The 20,837-nt window shown below is 39.2% G+C and overlaps 1 protein-coding gene and 1 non-coding gene across 6 annotated transcripts in view; both read right to left on the bottom strand.

Annotated features, from left to right (window-relative positions):
* The window catches only part of ACYP2 (acylphosphatase 2), a 179,247-nt gene that overhangs the window by 30,136 nt on the left and 128,274 nt on the right, over positions 1-20,837 (bottom strand). The window lies entirely within an intron of this gene.
* LOC112448936 (U6atac minor spliceosomal RNA) lies at positions 5,834-5,961 on the bottom strand. The gene has a single exon (XR_003037394.1). It is a non-coding gene; the product is annotated as a U6atac minor spliceosomal RNA (small nuclear RNA).

Genomic DNA, 20,837 nt, shown 5'->3' with positions numbered 1-20,837 from the left:
AGAAACCTGTATGCAGGTCAGGAATCAACAGTTGGAACTGGACATGGAACAACAGACTGGTTCCAAATAGGAAAAGGAGTGTGTCAAGGCTGTATATTGTCACCCTGCTTATTTAACTTATATGCAGAGTACATCATGAGAAACACTGGGCTGGAAGAAGCACAAGCTGGAATCAAGATTGCCAGAAGAAATATCAATAACCTCAGATATGCAGACACCACCCTTATGGCGGAAACTGAAGAAGAACTAAAGAGCTTCTTGAGGAAAGTGAAAGAGGAGAGTGAAGAAGTTGGCTTAAAGCTCAACATTCAGAAAACTAAGATCATGGCATCCGGTCCCACCACTTCATGGGAAATAGATGGGGAAACAGTGGAAACAGTGTCAGACTTTATTTTTCTGGGCTCCAAAATCACTGCAGATGGTGACTGCAGCCATGAAATTAAAAGACACTTACTCCTTGGAAGTAAAGTTACGACCAACCTAGATAGCATATTCAAAAGCAGAGACATTACTTTGCCAACAAAGGTTCGTCTAGTCAAGGCTATGGTTTTTCCAGTGGTCATGTATGAATGTGAGAGTTGGACTATGAAGAAAACTTAGTGCTGAAGAATTGATGCTTTTGAACTGTGGTGTTGGAGAAGACTCTTGCAAGTCCCTTGGACTGCAAGGAGATCCAACCAGTCCATCCTAAAGGAGATCAGTCCTGGCTGTTCTTTGGAAGGATGATGTTGAAGCTGAAACTCCAATACTTTGGCCACCTGATGCAAAGAACTGACTCATTTGAAAAGAGCCTGATGCTGGAAAAGATTGAGGGCAGGAGGAGAAGGGGATGACAGAGGATGAGATGGTTGGATGGCATCACCGACTCAATGGACATGGGTTTGGGTAGACTTCGGGAGTTGGTGATGGACAAGCAGGCCTGGAGTGCTGCGATTCATGGGGTTGCAAAGACTTGGACACAACTGAGTGACTGAACTGAACTGATAGAGCTCTAACTCAGGTGGTAAAGAATCTGCCTGCAATGCAGGAGACCCAGGTTCAATTCCTGGGTTGAGAAAATCCCCTGGAGAAAGAAATGGCAACCCACTCCAGTATTCTTGCCTGGAGAATTCCATGGACAGAGAAGCCTGGCAGACTACAGTCATGGGGTTTCAAGAGTTAGTCACACTTAGCAACTAAACCACCACCACAGAACTGAAATCACTCAATGTCACCTTATTGTAGAAGGTTTTGTGCCTATGATTATCTAGCATATATAAAATTATAAAACAAATTTCACTATTGAAACCATTTTACTAACCATTTTACTATGCATACTAGATGATGTAAAAGTTTATAAATGAATGAAATATTTCTGTGAAATAAATGAAGATTACTAAAAGTACTACCCCACAGAAGGGAGAAGAATATCTAGAGGAAAAGCAATAGGGAGACTTATTTTTCACTGAATATCCTATTGTTCCTTTAGAATTTTTTTACATCTAGCATGTATTGTCTAATTAGATAAATAAAATGTGACAGCCTCACACTGGTCAGAATGGCCATCATTAAAAAATCTACAAACAATAAATGCTGGAGAGGGTGTGGAGAAAAGAGAACCCCCTTACAGCGTAAATTGGTACAACCATTATTGAGAACAGTATGGAAATTTCTTAAAAAAATAAATACAGAACTACCATATGACTCAGCAATCCCACTCCTGGGCATATATCCAGAGAAGACCATAATTTGAAAAGATACATGCACTCCACTCTTCATTGCAGCACTATTTTCAATAGGCAAGATATGGATGCAACCTAAGTGTCCACTGACAGAGGAATGGATAAAGAAGATATCGTACATATACACAATGGAATATTACTTAGCCATAAAAGGGATGAAATGGGGCTTCCCTGGTGGCTCAGTGGTAAAGAATCCGCCTGCTAGTGCAGGAGACACAGGTTTGATCCTCAGTCTAGGAAGATCCCACATGCTGTGGAGAATCTAAGCCCATGTGCCACAAGCTACTGAGTCTGTGCTCTACAGCCCGGGAGCTGCGGCGCAGGTACTGCAGCTACTGAAGACCGCCTGCCTAGAGCCTGAGCTCTGCAACAAGAGAAGCCATCACGATGAGAAGCCCATCCACTGCAACTAGAGAGTGGTCCCCAGTCGCCACAACTAGAGAAAAAGCCCATGCAGCAACGAAGACCCAGCACAGCCAGAAATAAATAAATAAATAAGGGGCAAAATAATGCCATTTGCATTAACATGGATGGACCTAGAGATTGTCATACTAAGTGAAGTTAGGTAAAGACAAATATGTGATACCATTTTTGTGGAATCTAAAATTTTTAAAAATGTCCAAAAGAATTTACTTACAAAACATAAATACAGTTACAGATGTAGAAAACAAACTTATAGTTACCAGGCAGAAGAGGAAGGGGAGGGATGAACTGGGAGAGTAGTATTGACATACACACTACTATATATAATACTGATAACTAACAAGGATGGGCGGCATCCTATTCTCCTCAGTACTCTATAACAATCCACATGGGAAAAGAATCTTAAAAAGAATGACATATGTATAACTGATTCACTTTGCTGTACAGCAAAAACTAGCACTGTAAATCAACTACACTGTAATAAAAATTACTTTTTAAAATGTGACTCAGTGATTCTCATCCTAAAGTATCATTGAGGATATCAGATCAGATCAGATCAGTCGCTCAGTCGTGACCGACTCTTTGCGACCCCATGAATCGCAGCACACCAGGCCTCCCTGTCCATCACCAACTCCCAGAGTTCACTCAGACTCACGTCCATCGAGTCAGTGATGCCATCCAGCCATCTCATCCTCTGTCGTCCCCTTCTCCTCCTGCCTCCAATCCCTCCCAGCATCAGAGTCTTTTCCAATGAGTCAACTCTTCACATGAGGTGGCCGAAGTACTGGAGTTTCAGCTTTAGTATCATTCCTTCCAAAGAAATCCCAGGGCTGATCTCCTTCAGAATGGACTGATTGGATCTTCTTGCAGTCCAAGGGACTCTCAAGAGTCTTCTCCAACACCACAGTTCAAAAGCATCAATTCTTCCGCGCTCAGCCTTCTTCACAGTCCAACTCTCACATTCATACATGACCACAGGAAAAACCATAGCCTTGACTAGACGAACCTTTGTTGGCAAAGTAATGTCTCTGCTTTTGAATATGCTATCTAGGTTGGTCATAACTTTCCTTCCAAGGAGTAAGCGTCTTTTAATTTCATGGCTGCAGTCACCATCTGCAGTGATTTTGGAGCCCAGAAAAATAAAGTCTGACACTGTTTCCATTGTTTCCCCATCTATTTCCCATGAAGTGGTGGGACCGGATGCCATGATCTTCGTTTTCTGAATGTTGAGCTTTAAGCCAACTTTTTCACTCTCCATTTTCACTTTCATCAAGAGCCGGGTTAGTTCCTCTTCACTTTCTGCCATAAGGGTGGTGTCATCTGCATATCTGAGGTTATTGATATTTCTCCCGGCAATCTTGATTCCAGCTTGTGCTTCTTCCAGCCCAGTGTTTCTCATGATGTACTCTGCATATAAGTTAAATAAACAGGGTGACAATATACAGCTTTGACGTACTCCTTTTCCTATTTGGAACCAGTCTGTTGTTCCATGTCCAGTTCTAACTGTTGCGTCCTGACCTGCATACAAATTTCTCAAGAGGCAGATCAGGTGGTCTGGTATTCCCCTGTCTTTCAGAATTTTCCACAGTTTATTGTGATACACACAGTCAAAGGCTTTGCATAGTCAATAAAGCAGAAATAGATGTTTTTCTGGAACTCTCTTGCTTTTTCCATGATCCAGTGGATGTTGGCAATTTGATCTGTGGTTCCTCTGCCTTTTCTAAAACCAGCTTGAACATCAGGAAGTTCATGGTTCACATATTGCTGAAGCCTGGCAAAGAGAATTTTGAGCATTACTTTACTAGCGTGTAAGATGAGTGCAATTGTGCGGTAGTTTGAGCATTCTTTGGCATTGCCTTTCTTTGGGATTGGAATGAAAAGTGACCTTTTCCAGTCCTGTGGCCACTGCTGAGTTTTCCAAATTTGCTGGCATATTGAGTGCAGCACTTTCACAGCATCATCTTTCAGGATTTGGAATAGCTCAACTGGAATTCCATCACCTCCACTAGCTTTGTTCACAGTGATGCTTTCTAAGGCCCACTTGACTTCACATTCCAGGATGTGAAGATCCTGGATCACTGGCTCTAGGTCAGTGATCACACCATTGTGATTATCTGGGTCATGAAGATCTTTTTTGTATAGTTCTTCTGTGTGTTCTTGCCATCTCTTCTTAATATCTTCTGCTTCTGTTAGGTCCATACCATTTCTGTCCTTTATCGAGCTCATCTTTGCATGAAATGTTCCTTTGGTAAATCTGATTTTCTTGAAGAGATCTCTAGTCTTTCCCATTCTGTTGTTTTCCTCTATTTCTTTGCATTGATCGCTGAAGAAGGCTTTCTTATCTCTTCTTGCTATTCTTTGGAATTCTGCATTCAGATGTTTATATCTTTCCTTTTCTCCTTTGCTTTTCTCTTCTCTTCTTTTCACAGCTATTTGTAAGGCCTCCCCAGACAGCCATTTTGCTTTTTTGCATTTCTTTTCCATGGGGATAGTCTTGATCCCTGTCTCCTGTACAATGTCACGAACCTCATTCCATAGTTCATCAGGCACTCTATCTGTCAGATCAAGGCCCTTAAATCTATTTCTCACTTCCACTGTATAATCATAAGGGATTTGATTTAGGTCATACCTGAATGGTCTAGTGGTTTTCCCTACTTTCTTCAATTTAAGTCTGAATTTGGCAATATAGGTAAAGATTTTGCCTCAAGAATGTTCATTGTATGTAACAAGAAAATAGTTCAAGCAATTTAAATGTCCAATAATTAGGAATGTAAGTACATGACTGTATTTCCATATGAAGGACTACTAGCTGTTACAATTATTAAGATGAATTTTTTTGATAAAGATGTTTGTAATATGGAATTGTTTTATAAAAGCAAGTTGCAAAACAAGATGTATAGTATGACCTCACTTTTGTAGGAAAATATACATGGAAAAATATCTGAAAGATGTACAAAGTGGTAATGATATCTCCTGAAATATGGGCAGTTTTTTTTTCTTTTCTCTTTGCTTGTTTTCAAATTATTTTCAAAATTCTCCAATGGATATGTATCAATTTTAAATTAATAAAAAGATTACAAATGTGTTTGAAAAATGCCTAAGAGAATAAAAACTTTTTTTCCCTTTCCTATGGGAAAGAACAATCTGAACACAGATCAAAATATAAATTGTGATTAAATGCTGAAATTTTATTGGCAATGTCTCTTCTTGGGAAGTAATGACATCCAGAGTTAACTACTATGCAATATTTTACCAATGGTGTTGTCTCTCTAAAGGTGTGTTATAGGTAAAGATGTGTGTTAGTCGCTCAGTCACGTCTGCCTCTTTGCGATCCCATGGAATGAAGCCCTACCAGGCTCCTCTGTCCATGGAATTCTCCAGGCAAGCATAGTGGATTAGGTAACCATTCCCTTCTCTGGACATCTTGCCCACCCAGGGGTTGAACCTGGGTCTCCTACATTGCAGGCAGATTCTTTACCATTTGAGCCACCACGGAAGTACCCATGTTAACTCCAACATGGTAATACGGAGTGATTTCTCCCTGTGTGTAAATAAGTTTTATAATGTTGAAAAACTGTTAGACTAACATATTTACGATGTGTTATTAACAAAGGAAAATAGTAGCTAAAGTACCCAAACTAACAACATGGAGACACCAGACATTTTGAGTAGGAGACTGTTTTTTCTTTAAACAGTGGTTGTTAGATGCCACGAAGTAGGTGGCAATGCCTTAACCATATGGATGCTGTGAGGCCCAAGGGCCTCTTCCATTCTTGTCTAGGAGAGTGTGCTAACCTTCTCTCCTTTCATACAACACAAGTGGGAGATTCTTATAGATTAAAATGGATTAGCGAGGCTGTGGCTAGATGGTGGAGGGTCTTGTACAGCTTGCTGAGGACGTAGAATTTTTTCTGTAAAGATGCGAACCAAATTGTATTTCTGAATGAAGACTCAAGCGGTCTGTAGAAGATAGATTAGAGGGAGTAAATACTAAAAACAGTATACCTAGATATTTATAATTTCTTTAAAAAAATTTCTCCTATGAAGGATAAAAAAGAGCAAACATGTAAGCTATTTAAGTTTCAGCTTCAATTTTTTTTTCCAGAAAAAGATGTATGATATATATAAATACAGAACCCATAGCAACTGCTATGTAAACTGCTATAATGAATATAGCTAGTAATATGCTTAAAGTTGCATTTTACTTTGACTAAATATTAATAAGAAATTACATTAAATTGGAACTGACTTTGTCCTTATAAATACTCTATTAGACAAACCAGGCAGGGCTTGGGTGTTCATTATAAAACAGCACAGGCTGACATGCCAAATTCTCCTAAATGGAATTCACTTAATACACTAGATTCTATAAATCTGCTCAGTCATTTTCCAGAGCTTGGTATCCTTAGAAAGAGGATTGTTATTGTTAAATCCCTACATGGCTGCTCCACACTCTGAGAGCCGTCAGCCTCTCCTGGTTAGAGCCTCAGGAAGCACTTGCCAAAATAAAGCACGAGAAGATGTCCCTTTTCCTATCTTATTCCAAGATTTTTAGGGAAGATGTTTTTAAAATGGTTTTCTTTCCTGATCTAAAATCAGAAGTTAAAAATAGTCAAGTGGTATTAGTTTACTTACAAAATTTAGATCTGTTAAAAATATATTTATGAGAGTGCTACCTCTGTCACACAGTCCCACAAAGCTGATCCTCAGTTTCCTGTGGTTGGGAGTGACATGGTGAGATACACGACAGATACACGACAGAAATCCAAGTAGCCAGATGTTACTGAATAAGTAAACTCGGATCCAGGTTCACATTGGCCTGGCTCTCTTTTAGAGAATATAGCTGAGCTCACATAATTCAAGGGCTGGTCTGAAATTTACCTCCAGTAAATAAAGAAGAGCAGCCCCATTCAAGTCAGCCAGTAGAGCTGGATCCTTTTAACTCAAGGTCAAAATAAACTGTGTGTGTGTCCATCGTTCAGTCGTGTCCGACTCTATGCAACCCCATAGACTGTAGCTCTGCCAGGTTCCTCTGTGCATGGGATTTCCCAGGCAAGAATACTGGAGTTGATTGCCATTCCCTTCTCCAGGGCATCTTCCTGACCCAGGAGTTGACCCCTGTCTCCTGCATCTCCTGCGTTGCAGGCAGACTCTTTACCATCTGTAGTGTTTTGTGACTCATAAACCTTCCCACGGTTATATATACACAGTCATGAGCCTCCTTAAAATTTTTTGAAGTGACTTTATCACTTTTGCACAGTATCATCTGGCAGGATTCCAATGGAGAAAGGGTGGGAGGGGGAACTAGACAACCACTCTAGAACTTGGAACAGGAAATCCTGGAGGCCTGGTGGAGTCACGCTGTTCTAGCACAGAGATAAAATTTATCGGTATATTTATTCAGATCAAGGTTGCTTAGATGAGGAGGTTTTTTTTTCTTCTTTCATATCTTACCTTGCACAGAACTTTAATATTAGGAAGCCTGAAAGAAGTCTAGAGAATTCAGGACCATCTCAGTTCAGGTTGCCATGGCATTTTCTATAACTGAGCCCTGTACCTCTTCTTGTTGATGATGAAAAATTATGCATATGATGAATAAGTTACTACCAAAATTTAATTAACTTGATGTTTTCCTTTTCCTGTTCTGGGACAATAAAACTAAACACTATTACAAAGTGTAATATGTAAAAAAAAAAAATGAAAGTAAAGTCATTTGTGACTTTATTGCCTGTTTCTCAGGTTACAACTAAATGCAGGTATTTCGATTTAGTTAAAGGATATGGAAAGCACCATCAATGATCTTTACTGTGGCAGCACAAACCTGCTGCTATGACATCATTCTCCTTTGTATCCGTGTTAGAGAAACTGGTCTGGTCTCTGTAATGGTTTCTTTTCCAGCAATACTGAGGCTCATAAAAAACTGACTCCTTATAGCTTTTCCCGCCATATGCTTCCTTTTATTAATATATAAAAGCTTAGTTTAAAAAATTTGACATTTCAGTAATTTTTGACAAAGATATTTCATTTCCCTAGATTTCTCTTTTAGTCTCAGACAACAGTAATTCTATAGTTCAGTATGATGCTGGTCTTTGTGAAGCTCAAGAGACAAAGCCACACACGTGTGCATACTGCAAACTCCTGTTTTTCTTCCACAAATAACCTTTGTAACTATTGGCAGTATAGGTCTCCTCTCCCTCCCCTCTTTGGCTGGGAATGGAGAGGTGGCAAGAAAGTTGTTGGGACATCTGCTCAGAAGTTTTCAGACATAAAGACTTAGAAATATTAACTAATGACTTCAATGAGATTTTAAGTTTAACATCAGTAATTACAAAATCCACAGATTCTATGCCTCCCGAAGGCTGGGTAGCTTCCTTTGGAATTTTTTTTTTTTGGCATAAAAAGAGAACATGCTATTAATTAATATGCAAGTAATATAATTGTATCTTTTAAGGGTACATCTGAAACACTGTGTTTAAATTACAGGAACATAATATTTAGTAATTTTCTATTGCATGCCCAGAGATATTAAGATTTGTTCCGCATAGTTCATCATTTATTCAAAATTGATTTTGGACAGGCTCTAGTTTGATTACATTTGAATAGTCACAGTTTTGTCATACTGTTGCTAGACAGCAGCACAAAGATAAAAACAGCCAAAACAGCTTTGTCAGAGGACAGTCTACTTACCACAGTTCCCAACCTGAATCCTTTCTAGGCTTTCTGCTTTCCTAACCTCAGTTGTTCTTTTCAGATGAAGATAAGCTGACCCCTGCTAAGCATCTTCTTATAAAGAGGTTCATGACAAATGCTATCCTTATAAAAAAATTCCACAATTGCAGGGTGAAATGACCCTACAGGAACCTGTGTTCTAGCACTGAAGATCTCCTGTGAGAAGAGCAATAAGACTCTTGTCTTCAGTTGATTGATCAATACATTCATTCTGCATCAACAAATATTCACTGAGCATTTGTCATGTGCAAAGTAATAACAGTGATTCAAGAACATGCAAAATATAGTCTGTCCTTGAGGAATTTACAGTCTTGAAGAAGAGTAAAAGATGTATTCAACAACAGTTTGCCTGTCAGAACCAGATCATTATCTGACTTTTGCATTGTACAGATGAAGGAATTATGGCCGAAAGGTGAAATGACCTGCCCAAGCCACACCCCGGGCATAGAATCACTGGGAAAATGGCAAGACCACTGGCTATGGAGCAAGTCACTTATCCATTACTCACTGATGATACTGGACAAATTACTTAACCTAGTGAGCTGAGCCAGACCTCAAAAGGCTGATCTGGGTTGAAAGGCTGGTGAGAAGAGGAACACAGACTTCCTCCAGGACTGTTTTCACTCACGTTTACTGTGTGACCTGGAAGTAGGAAATGCGAAGTGTACGTACAAGATAAGGATGAAAGCAAGCTGATGCAGCTTCTCCATGCCTCCCTAGGGCCTCCCAAGGGCGTCCAACTTCAGGCCCTTGGCTGAAGTTCCGTTGCCAGGGCTCCACAAAGAGTGAAAAACCTGCCAGGTCAAGGACTCCAGAACCACAATCCATGGCCTTTCACACTCAGACTACCATAGACACTTCCATATTCCATTTCTCAATGCTCTTGGGGGCCTAGCGCAGGCCAGCCTTCTATACCTGCTCAACTTGAGCTCCCTAACCTATGATATTTAATAGTATATCTATTCTAAGCCTAAGGCAAGATGGACTATGTAAAGTGCCTAGTATGGTGCCTGACCCACAGAAGGTGCTTGCTAGATGGCTCTCTTAGTTGAGGAATTGACAGTAGGATTCAAGTCTGATAGAAGAATTCAAGTCTCTCTCTCAGCCTAATGCTCAGCCATTTAATACACAAATGGAAACTGCTATTTAGGAAACTGTTATTCACTTTCGAATGATACATTAAAGGGAGAGATAAAACATTATTTGCAGAAAGCACTACATGTATAGATGTCCTAAGAAATCTGTTTAAATTTATTATCCCATGAGTTTATCAATGTGATCAGGTTTATAATGAATTTGCCATAATTAGATGCTTTAAGTTCAATAACTTAACAGCCAGTTCAATAACATAGTAAAAAGGAAATAAATTCCATTCCAAAAAAAGAAAAAGAGATGGGATGGATAAATTTAACAGAATTGCCTATGACATTTATAAAGAAGATTTAAAGACTTATGAGCCATATATAAAGAAAACTATAAAGGTATATTAGAATGTATAAAACAAGATGAGCAAATTGAGATATATATTATCATAGGCAAACATTTTATCAAGTAAAATTTACTATTTGTTAAATGTTAAAATTCTGCACTAACAAGCCATAAGTTATGATGCTGATCTAGTTCCCAGGAAATTCTAAAACAAAGTATAATAATTAAATGATTAAAGTAAAGAAGTGTGGGACATATAGAAATAAATTTAATGTATCATATAACTATCATAATTAAGAAAGATAATATTTATTTAATAATTGCCTAATTCTATTTCATAATTGCCTAATTATGCTTTAATAATTGCCAGGGTAACTGGCAAACAAACAAAACAAAAAGTGATTTAGATAAGCTATTACAACACATTACAAGAGTAAGCCTCTAGTGGATTAAAAAGTAAATATTAGCTTTAATTCTTAGCAGAGCTATGAGGAAAAAAATCAAATATTATTGAAATCTTTAGAGGAATAGTATCTTTGAAAAGCTTAGGGCAGTAAAGAAAATCACAAAGGAAAAAATAAATAGCTCAACAACATCAAGTAAAACAATGGTTCTAACATAAAAAACTAACAAAATTAAAAGAAGAGAAACATAATTGGAAGTATCTGTATTGATCATGATAGAACAGTAGTATATATAATATATAAAGAACTTACTCAAATTTTCAAAAATGTTAAAACCTCAAGAGATAAACAGTCAAAGTATATAAACATACAATTCACTTGTGAAGAAATACAAGTAAACTGTATACATTAATCACTTCTTAGAAGGATATTTATAATAGCAAAATACTAAAAACAAAAAAAATGCCCAATATAAATAACAATTCAATAGACCGTTATATAGTCATTAGAATTGTAATTATAAAAACTTAAAAATTTAATGGTGGAAGGAGTCAAATAAAAATTCTGCTTTATAATACACACCAAAAAAGGCAACAATGGAAATCACTATTGACAAAGAATAGTGGAATCATGGATAATAATTTTTCTGTAAATTGAGAAGGAATAAGGAAACCCCTATATTAATAGGTGAACAATACTAATTATTAAACATTATAGATTCTAACATTGGTTATATTTTTCAACATACAGATGAAAGCACAGTTAGAAGAAACCAGGAGTATTAGTGTCAAATGGTAAGTTATTAAGCTTCCTACAGTAAGGATCTTCTACTGCTCTAGAACCCTACAGAGAGCACTCATGTTTCCCAAAGGCACTAGAGAACGTGAGGCCACACCTTGAGAATCGATTGTGTGATTCTGCCACACCTTTGTCTGCGGAGCCTTGTTCTGTGCTGTTGATACTGTTTGTCTTCCTTATGCTGTATTTTCACCATAATACTTGCTTTAAAACTTTGCCTGAATTTGGACAAATGTCTCCTTTTTCATGTGAATTTACTTTTTGTAACTTCTAGTATGTTTCTATTTATTTTTATAGTCCTTGATCTTCTCTTTCACAGCCTCCCGTGTATAAGGCATAATTTAGATTTCAGTTCAGTTCAGTCGCTCAGTTATGTCGGACTTTTTGTGACCCCATGGACTGCAGCACACCAGGCTTCCCTGTCCATCACCAACTCCCGGAGTTTACTCAAACTCATGTCCATTGAGTTGGTGATGTCATTCAACCATCTCATCCTCTGTTGTCCCCTTCTCCTTCCACCTTCAATCTTTCCCAGAATCAGGGTCTTTTCAAATGAGTCGGTTCTTCACATCAGCTGGCCAAACTATTGGAGTTTCAGCTTCAGCATCAGTCCTTCCAATGGACTGATCTCCTTTAGGATGGACTGGTTGGATATCCTTGCAGTCCAAGGGACTCTCAAGAATCTTCTCCAACACCACAGTTTAAAAGCATCAATTCTTCGGCACTCAGCTTTCTTTATAGTCCAACTCTCACATACATACATGACTACTGGAAAAACCATAGCCTTGACTAGATGGACCTTTGTTGGCAAAGTAATGTCTCTGCTTTTTAATTTGCTGTCTAGGTCAGTTATAACTTTCCTTCCAAGGAGTAAGTGTCTTTTAATTTCATGGCTGCAGTGACCATCTGCAGTGATTTTGGAGCCCAAAAAAATAAAGTCTGACACTGTTTCCACTGTTTCCCCTGTTTCCCCATCTATTTGCCATGAAGTGATAGGACCAGATATCACGATCTTCGTTTTCTGAATGTTGAGCTTTAAGGCAACTTTTTCACTCTCTTCTTTCACTTTCATCAAGAGGCTTTTTAGTTCTTCTTCACTTTCTGCCATAAGGGTGGTGTCATCTGCATATCTGAGGTTATTGATATTTCTCCCAGCAATCTTGATTCTAGCTTATGCTTCATCCAGCCCAGCATTCTGCATGATGTACTCTGCATGTAAGTTAAATAAGCAGGGTGACAATATACAGCCTTGATGTACTCCTTTCCCGATTTGGAATCAGCCTGTTGTTCCATGTCCAGTTCTAACTGTTGCTTCTTGGCCTGCATACAGATTTCTCAGGAGGTAGGTCAGGTGGTCTGGTAGTCCCATCTCTTGAAGAATTTTCCATAGTTTTTTGAGTTAATAACTCAGAATAACAGACATGGATTTGAATCCTGACTCAGTTATGTGACTTTGGGCAAATTGCTTATTTGTAAACCTTGGAAATTTATTTTATATATTAGATGGAAATAATAATACTTCATAAGGTAATTATGAGGTTTACACTAAAGGAGATAATTCATGTAATGTACTTGGGTGTTATACCTACTTGGAACACTGTAAACTCCCATGTAAAGACATATAAATATGGTACCTGAAACACTAATCAAAATTTCAACTTTAAAAAAAAAAACTACAACTCACAACCTTAAAATGACTCTATTTCTTTCAATACATTTGATAGGTCAGATCTTGTTATCAGAGAGTCATGGCTTAATTGAAAAAAGGAATTTCCCTTATTTTTCTGTCTTGTGTTTGCCTTTTTAAAGATGCCTTAAATCCCTTATGGATCGGAGTCATGTATAAATTGATAGAGATACCAAGTTTCCTTAATCACAGCACCTAACTGAAATTTTTTATTTACTAAAATTAGAGAGAAGACAGAAAAAAATGCATTCATTCCATCTTGGCTTTATGAGTTTAGTAGTCTAACCACCTCATTTCACTACTGAAGGTTGTGGAATCATCAGAATCAAAATACCAAACTATTTGATACAGTTCATATTTAAACTTCTGCAATGAAAATGAATCTCAGTTGAAAAGTTCAAGTAGGGAAGAAGGGGCATTTTAAAGGAATTAAAATGTGGTGGCGCAGGTTCAAAGTAGCTATGGTTGGCAGAAGACCACAGCTTTCCAAGTTGGGTATTAGTTGTCAGTGACTGGAGTATAGGTTTTCTGTATATGTGTTTTTTAACACTCCTTGAAATTGATAAGTATAGCAAGAACATTACTTGGACTTTATTTGATTTTATTTGAATTTCAACAGCTACCAACAGATGTGCTTAGAATGAATAGGCCCTGATTCCCAAATAGCACAGTGTTTCACATCTATTTTAGACTATGAAATGAGAGCCGACTCCAGGAAGACAGCTCTGAACCTTTTTTCCAGCTGCAGAAATAACTCCTCTTGCTGCCCCCTGACCTACACCAAGGGAAGCTGCTTGAGAAGATATTCTTTTGCCAGCGATCATTCCACCATTGCAAGCCACAAATGGAAAAATAAACTAATGTGTTCTCTTCAAAAAACTTATTCTCACGGCCCCCAGAACCAGGTAGATAAATAAGGAAAACCATAGATTTATTTTTAAATTCCCTTCTCATTTTCCAAAATGGTATTTTTATTACCTTAGAAAATGGGGCTTCTTTTCTGTACAATAGAAACTAACACAACATTATAAGGCAACTATACTCCAATAAAAATTAATTTAAAAAAAGAAAATGGGGCCTATCAACTAACAGGTCATTGTTAATCTTCTCCAAAATAAGTTAATTTGTCCAAGAACACCCCCCACCCCAGATTCCTTGGGACTTTGCTCCATTGTTAATTCCCACTTGCCTCAACCAACACGCTGTCCCTCCCCTTGGTTCTCAGCCCTTACTTCAAGATGTACAAGCTCTACTCACTGGCAAGTAAAAACCTGTAACCTGAATTCTCCTCCAGCTGTTCCCCTAGCTTATTTCTTCCCTTTGCACCTGAGCTTCTGGAGATGACAAATCCCTATTGAGTTAAATGGAAACTCTGACTTTGTTTTCAGACATAATAATGACTTTATTGGGTGCCTCTCTGTGCCAGACACTCTGATAGGCCTTAACATATTTTTCTTGATTAAAAAATACATGAATAATTCATGCTCATTATAAGAAATTAAACAATTCAGAAACTGATAAAGGCAGCACCAACATCTTCCCTACGCAAGCTCCACATTATAATTGTTACAACCACCACTAGAGAGAAGACTTATTGACCATATTTCATAGATGAGAAAACTGAGGCTGAGAAAAGTTCAGAGTATACCCTGTAGTGTTTAACAGAAAGAGCTTTAGAGTCTGGTTATCTGGGTTCATTTCTCAACTTTGTAATTTACTATATGTCTACTGATGCTTTCGAAATGTGGTGCTGGAGAAGACTCTTGAGAGTCCCTTAGACTGCAAGGAGATCAAACCAGTCAATCCTAAAGAAAATCAACCCTGAATACTTACTGAAAGGACAGATGCTGAAGCTGAAACTCCAATACTTTGGCTACCTGATGCAAAGAGCTGACTCATTGGAAAAGACCCTGATGCTGGGAAGGATTGAGGGCAGGAGGAGAAGGGGACGACAGAGGATAAGATGGTTGGACAGCTTCACCAACTCAATGAATATGAGTCTGAGCAAACTGTGGAGATAGTGAAGGATAGGGAACCCTGGTGTGCTGCAGTCCATGGGGTCGCAAAGAGCTGGACACAACTGAGTGACTGAACAACAACAACAATGTGTCTGTGAGCGAATTACTTGTTATTTCTGTGCCTCAGTTTGCCTATCTGTAAAATGAGGCTAATAATAGTATCTAGTTCATAGGATGCAGTGAGGATATAACATGCTAAAGCATAAAAGCATCGCTGTTCCTTAAGAAAAAAATAAACAAGAGAAATTATTTTAAAATAACAGCTAAGAAGAAAATGCTAACAGCAATTAGAGCAAAACTCTGTTCACCATTCTGCAACTAGTATAGAGTCTGAGTTTTTAAACCTGATGGAAATTTCAACCCCAAAACTACACTTGTATGGCAATGATGACACCATCAGTGAACTTTACTCTTTAAAATCACACTATTTTTTAAAAGATCCAATAAAATTATTTCAATTTTCATGATTAACTAAATTTCATTCATTTGTTATAGTATCAGTTTCATTATTTTTAATTTATCTCAGGCTAAAATGATTATGTATGTTTAACATTTAGATATTATTAATATTTTATATAGTGTTTTGACTCACATTTTAAATTTTTGAAATGGCTCTGTGTGTCCCTGGCTGATTTGGTTCCCCCTGCCATCTAGCTCTACCCGCCACCGTACACAGACCTCAGCCTCTTTACAGTTTCATTAGGCACTGGAATGTATATTTGCTGTCTGTCAGTGCTATAATGGTAGAAAACTACTAAATCATAATAATTAACTTTCCCAGGGTAAATCATTACCCACACCCTGTTAACTCAGATATTTTCTCCCTACTTCTCTATATTTATATGCTGGTTCTAAGAGGCAGCAGAGATGACCGCAGCTACAAAGCTACTTGGTTAATCACTCAAAACTTCTTTTTTACCATGTCCTTTGCAAACACAGTTTAATGGTCTTTCTCTGGGAAACAGAGGAAATTAACAAAGTGTACATCTCCTTCTCTTGTGTACCAACACTCTTTTGAGTCCTTAACATAATGCACTGATGCCCTTGGCTTTCTACACTGGGTGGCCTAGCCTGAAGAACAATATTTCTGTATGTTAAGTCACTAAACAAACACACTTGTTTAAAGAATTTAGGTCAAGAAAGAGATTCCTTTCAAAACAACTAAGAACCAAACAACAATATTTGAGGAGTCAAAGAAAAATAAGACTATACAATTCACAGGCTCTCTTCATTCATCTTGTATTTAGTTTTTTGAAACATCATGCTGTTTCTGTTTCCCAGAAAATTTAAATACTTCACAATTCGATGATCTACAGATTTGTAGCTAAACTGTACTCCCCTCAAAAAGCCACCTTCTTTCTTTACTCATGTTTCTTCTTTTCTGTCCTTTCTCTTTTCCACCCCCCGCCCTTTCCTCTTCCTGTCTCTAGTTAAGATTTTGTCCTAGCTCTCTTTGCTGTTGTTTAGTCGCTCAGTCACGTCCGACTCTTTGCAACGCTATGGACTGTAGCCCGCCAGGCTTCTCTGTCCACGGGATTTCTCAGGCAAGAATACTGGAGTGGGTTGCCATTTCCTTCTACAGGGGAATCTTCCCGACTCAGGGATCAAACCTGTGTCTCCTGCTTTGGCAGGCAGCTTCTTTATGAGCCACCAGGGAAGCCCACTAGCTCTCTTTACTCATCTTAAAAAAAATTTTTATAGTCAGAGTGTTTCAAGCCCCCCCAAAAATCATATTTTGTTCTTTTCAGCAGTTTCTAGTCCATACTGCAAGACACAAGAAAAATAAAAGACCCCCAAAGAGAATAACATTTCACACTGAACTCAAAGAATGTTATCACTACTAATTTTCCAATTAAAAAAACATACACATTTCTTATTTTTGATCAGCTAATACATGTGACTTTCTTCTGAACACTTTAAAGAAATATATATAATATAGGCACTGTGACATTAATATGAAATTCTAAAGGTACCTGCTTTCTAACTAATATAGCCAAAGGTGGTGATGTTAGATAATTAATCTTAAAATACAGACCCAGCTTTAAATCTCCTGACATCAGTTTAGATCACCTAATGCCCTGCATGCTTGCTGCTCATGTCATTCCCCCTCATTTCTCAAGGATTCTAGCTACTGGCTTATTCTCACTTCTTTCAGTGATTTCAGTATGCACATTGGTGATCCTTCCCACCCAGGCCTCTTGGGTCACTGACGTCCTCCCCTACAATGACCCTGTCCTCAAGGTGCCTCATCAGAGGCCTAGTTGGATGGAGGAGTCAAGTCCTAACCATCTCCTGCAGTCCACTCTCAGACCACTCTCAGACCACTATCTCTCATCCTTGTAGCTTCCTTTGGTACTTGACCCCAGGGACCCTTCGATTCCCTGGGTATGGCGATCCACTGATCAGGCCACCTTTTCACTGCCTCCACCCCTATGTCTTTTATTGCTCTAGCTTAGATTCTCAGATCTATGATTGTAATCATTCTCTTGCCCTTCATGCTTCAGTTCTAAATCCAGCTCTGCTTCTTCATGCTGCACCTGTAAACTGAATGTGGTTGGCAGAAAAATTCACAACTGCACTGATGTGCCTCATTCAAATTCATGATCTTAATGCTGTTTGACAATCACAGCACATGTCATCGTCCTGTCACTCTTTGATCCTCCAGACAACTATTTCCTACTTGTCTCTTCCCAGAATCCTTCTGCCCCTTACCTCATCCCCTCTCTCACTTGAATTGAATCTTGCTTTCTCCTTTACTGAGTACACAGAAGCAATGTGAAGAGAATTTCATCGATTCCGTCATCACTTCTACCCACCAAACAGCATCTACACCCTCATACTTTGCCTTCCTGCTGGTTCCCACAGTGACCTTGTCATGTTCCTACTAAAGGCTGACTTTTCCTCCTCTACTTGGGCACTAGATTCCATCTGCTCTCACCTATTCAAGGACATCCCTCCAGTGATTCTCCTGTCTCTCTCCTACATCATTAATTTTTGCTTGCTGCTGAATTGCTCACATCAGCAGGCACACTTGTTTTTCTCCCATTTTAAAAACCTTTTTTGGAACCACTTTCTCCACCATCCATCATCCCATTTCTTTGGAGCAAAACTTCAAGAGTCATATATACTTGCTATTTTCACTTTCTCCCTTCTGAATTTTCTCTTAAAGACATCACAGGGCATCCCTGGTGGCTCAGTAGTAAAGAATCCACCTGCCAGTGCAGGAGATGCGGGTTCAATCCCTGGTCCAGGAGGGATTCAGACCCACATGCCTCAGATCAACAAAGCCTGTGGGCCACAACTATCGAGCCTGTGCTCCAGAGCCCACGAGCTGCAACTACCACAGCCCGTGCACATGGGAGCTTGTGCTCTACGATAAGAGAAGCCACTGCAATGAGAAGTCTGCGCATCACAACCAGAGAGCAGTCCTTGCTCAGCACGATGAGAGAAAAGCCCATGCAGCAGCAAGACCCAGCACAGCCAAAAAATAAATTAAAAAATGTAAAAAGCCATTACAGCCAAGCTGTCACCCCACCACTCCTCCAAAACAGTTTTTGTCAAGTGATGACTCCATTTATTTCCCTTTTGGGCAAATTCCTCAAAAGAATATCAATATTCACTGTCTCCAATTTCTTTCCTCCCATTCCCCTTAAAATCTATTCTGACCTTCATCACTTTTGTTGTAAAATCCATTGGTCAATTCTCATCTTACTTGACCCATCAGCACCACATCACACAGTTGAACTTTCCTTTACACGTTTGGCTTTCAGCATACTGCACGTTTTCAGAGTCCCTTCTCCTTCATTGGTCTCCCCTTAGTCTCTTTTGCTGGTTCTTCCCCTTCTTCCTGACCTTGTAATTTTGGAGCCCCTAGGGATTGGTCTGGTGGCTCAGAGGTTAAAGCGTCTGCCTGCAATGCAGGAGACCGGGCTTTGATCCCTGGGTCAGGAAGATCCCCTGGAGAAGGAAATGGCAACCCACTCCAGTATTCTTGCCTGGAGAATCCCATGGATGGAGGAGGGCTACAGTCCATGGGGTCGCAAAGAGTCGGACACGACTGAGCGACTTCACTTTCATTTTCAGGGCTTGGTCTATTGCTACTCACATCCTTAGTGATTTCATCCTGCTTTAAATATTGCTTTAAATATGTGTGCTGATTACTTCCAAGTATGTATCCCCACCCTAGACCTCTCTTGTATTCCAGTCTCATAATGCCCACTTGTTATCTCAACTCTCATCCAAAGTCATCTCAAACTTAACATGTCCAAAAGCAACTTCTGATTTTCCTGCAAAGGTCTCTTCTATCATAACATGCCTTATATCTGCGTCTGGCAGCTTCATCCTATCAGTTGCTCAGGTCAAAATTCATGGCATCATCCTTGACTTCTTTGCTTCTCTTATACCCTGTATCCAGTTCACCATGAAATCGTGCCGGCTTTACCATCATACTATATGCGCTACCCAAGTCCACTGTGGAATATCACCTTCACCTTGATTACTTTGATAGCCTTCTAAAACATCTCCCTATATCTATCATTGTCCCCACACAGTCTATTCTTCACTCAGGAGCCAGTGATCCATGCAAAATGCATCCAATTTTGAGTCCTCTGCCCAAAATTCTATAGTGGTTTCCCAAATCACTAAGAATAAAACCAAACTTCTTACAATATTATGTAATATCCTGCTTGATCTGGCCTCTCTCATTCACCCTGCTCCAGTCACACTGATCTCCTTCTGGTTATCCCCTGAACACCCTAAGCATGTTCCTGTCCTAAGGCTTCTGTTTAGCTCCTCTTTCTTCCTAGAATGCTCCTCTCCAGAATATCCACTGAGCTAAATCCTTCCTTCTTTGAATCTTTGCCAAAATCTTTTCAGTGAGGTTTCCTCTGACTGTGCTCAATCACATCCAACTCTTTGTGATCCCATAGACTGTAGCTTCAGATATGCAGATGACACCACCCTTATGACAGAAAGTGAAGAAGAACTAAAGAGCCTCTTGATGAAAGTGAAAGAGGAGAGTGAAAAAGCTGGCTTAAAACTCAACATTCAAGAAACTAAGATCAATGGCATCTGGTCCCATCACTTCATGGCAAATAGATGGGGAAACAATGGAAACAGTGAGAGACTTTTATTTTGGGGGGAGGGGGAGCATCCAAAATCACTGCAGATGGTCACTGCAGCCATGAAATTAAAAGGTGCTTGCTTCTTGAAAGAAAAACTATGACCAATCTAGACAGCATACTAAAAAGCAGAGACATTACTTTGCCAACAAAGGTCCGTCTAGTCAAGGCTATGGTTTTTCCAGTGGTCATGTATGGATATGAGAGTTGGACTATAAAGAAAGCTGAGTGCCAAAGAATTGATGCTTTTGAATTGTGGTGCTGGAGAAGACTCCTAAGAGTCCCTTGGACTGCAAAGATATCCAACCAGTCCATCCTAAAGGAAATCAGTCCTGAATATTCATTGGAAGGTCTGATGCTGAAGCTGAAACTCCAATCCTTTGGCCACCTGATGCGAAGAACTGACTCACTGGAAAAGACCCTGATGCTGGGAAAGACTGAAGGCAGGAGAAGCAGGGGACAACAGAGGATGAGATGGTTGGATGGCAACACCGACCCGATGGACATGG

The sequence above is a fragment of the Bos taurus genome, chromosome 11, assembly GCF_002263795.3.
Source record: "Bos taurus isolate L1 Dominette 01449 registration number 42190680 breed Hereford chromosome 11, ARS-UCD2.0, whole genome shotgun sequence".
NCBI classification, from domain to species: domain Eukaryota; kingdom Metazoa; phylum Chordata; class Mammalia; order Artiodactyla; family Bovidae; genus Bos; species Bos taurus.
This window is presented reverse-complemented; position numbering and strand designations above follow the sequence as displayed.